Below are 2,345 nucleotides of genomic sequence, written 5' to 3'. Positions count from 1 at the left end.
CAGAAATTGGGGCACTTTTGAAATTTTCATTTTTGACCAAAATCGACAGGTCCGGGGCTTAGGGAATTTCATATATGCCACAAAACGGTTGAAGCTACTGTTCAAAAATTGTGCTCCGAAATCAACTTCTGTCACCTTAGTGATACATTTTGGGATAGTACCTAAACTTTAAAGAAGAAATTGGGGCACTTTAGAAATTTTCATTTTTGACCAAAATCGACAGGTTCGAGGCTTAGGGAATTTCTCATATGCCACAAAACGGTTGAAGCTCCTGTTCAAAAATTATGCTCCGAAATCAACTTCTGTCACCTTAGTGATACATTTTGGGATAGTACCTAAAAATTAAAGCAGAAATTGGGACACTTTTGAAATTTTCATTTTTGACCAAAATTGACAGGTCCGGGGCTTAGGGAATTTCTCATATGCCACAAAACGGTTGAAGCTCCTGTTCAAAAATGATGCTCCATAATCAACTTCTGTCACCTTAGTGATACATTTTGGGATAGTACCTAAACTTTAAAGCAGAAATTGGGGCACTTTTGAAATTTTCATTTTTGACCAAAATCGACAGGTCTGGGGCTTATGGAATTTCTCATATGCCACAAAGTGGTTGAAGCTACTGTTCAAAAATTATGCTCCATAATCAACTTCTGTCTCCTTAGTGATACATTTTGGGATAGTACCTAAAAATTAAAGCAGAAATTGGGACACTTTTGAAATTTTAATTTTTGACCAAAATCGACAGGTCCGGGGCTTAGAGAATTTCATATATGCCACAAAACGGTTGAAGCTACTGTTCAAAAATTGTGCTCCGAAATCAACTTCTGTCACCTTAGTGATACATTTTGGGATAGTACCTAAACTTTAAAGCAGAAATTGGGGCACTTTAGAAATTTTCATTTTTGACCAAAATCGACAGGTTCGGGGCTTAGGGAATTTCTCATATGCCACAAAACGGTTGAAGCTCCTGTTCAAAAAGTATGCACCGAAATCAACTTCTGTCACCTTAGTGATACATTTTGGGATATTACCTAAAGTTTAAAGCAGAAATTGGGGTACTTTTGAAATTTTCATTTTTGAACAAAATCTACAGGTCCGGGGCTTAGGGAATTTCTCATATGCCACAAAACGGATAAAGCTCCTGTTCAAAAATTATGCTCCATAATCAACTTCTGTCACCTTAGTGATACATTTTGGGATAGTACCTAAAAATTAAAGCAGAAATTGGGACACTTTTGAAATTTTCATTTTTGACCAAAATCGACAGGTCTGGGGCTTAGGGAATTTCTCATATGCCACAAAATGGTTGAAGCTCCTGTTCAAAAATGATGCTCCATAATCAACTTCTGTCACCTTAGTGATACATTTTGGGATAGTACCTAAAAATTAAAGCAGAAATTGGGACACTTTTGAAATTTTAATTTTTGACCAAAATCGACAGGTCCGGGGCTTAGGGAATTTCTCATATGCCACAAAACGGTTGAAGCTACTGTTCAAAAATTGTGCTCCGAAATCAACTTCTGTCACCTTAGTGATACATTTTGGGATAGTACCTAAACTTTAAAGAAGAAATTGGGGCACTTTAGAAATTTTCATTTTTGACCAAAATCGACAGGTTCGGGGCTTAGGGAATTTCTCATATGCCACAAAACGGTTGAAGCTCCTGTTCAAAAATTATGCTCCGAAATCAACTTCTGTCACCTTAGTGATACATTTTGGGATAGTACCTAAACTTTAAAGCAGAAATTGGGGCACTTTTGAAATTTTCATTTTTGACAAAAATCGACAGGTCCGGGGCTTAGGAAATTTCTCATATGCCACAAAACGGTGGAAGCTACTGTTCAAATATTATGCACCGAAATCAACTTCTGTCACCTTAGTGATACATTTTGGGATATTACCTAAAGTTTAAAGCAGAAATTGGGGTACTTTTGAAATTTTCATTTTTGAACAAAATCTACAGGTCCGGGGCTTAGGGAATTTCTCATATGCTACAAAACGGATGATGCTCCTGTTCAAAAATTATGCTCCATAATCAACTTTTGTCACCTTAGTGATACATTTTGGGATAGTACCTAAAAATTAAAGCAGAAATTGGGACACTTTTGAAATTTTCATTTTTGACCAAAATCGACAGGTCTGGGGCTTAGGGAATTTCTCATATGCCACAAAACGGTTGAAGCTCATGTTCAAAAATGATGCTCCATAATCAACTTCTGTCACCTTAGTGATACATTTTGGGATAGTACCTAAAAATTAAAGCAGAAATTGGGACACTTTTGAAATTTTAATTTTTGACCAAAATCGACAGGTCCGGGGCTTAGGGAATTTCTCATATGCAACAA

The sequence above is a fragment of the Pseudophryne corroboree genome, unplaced genomic scaffold (assembly GCF_028390025.1).
Source record: "Pseudophryne corroboree isolate aPseCor3 unplaced genomic scaffold, aPseCor3.hap2 scaffold_528, whole genome shotgun sequence".
Taxonomy (NCBI): Eukaryota; Metazoa; Chordata; class Amphibia; order Anura; family Myobatrachidae; genus Pseudophryne; species Pseudophryne corroboree.
The sequence above is the reverse complement of the archived record's forward strand: the minus strand, read 5'-3'. Positions refer to the sequence as shown.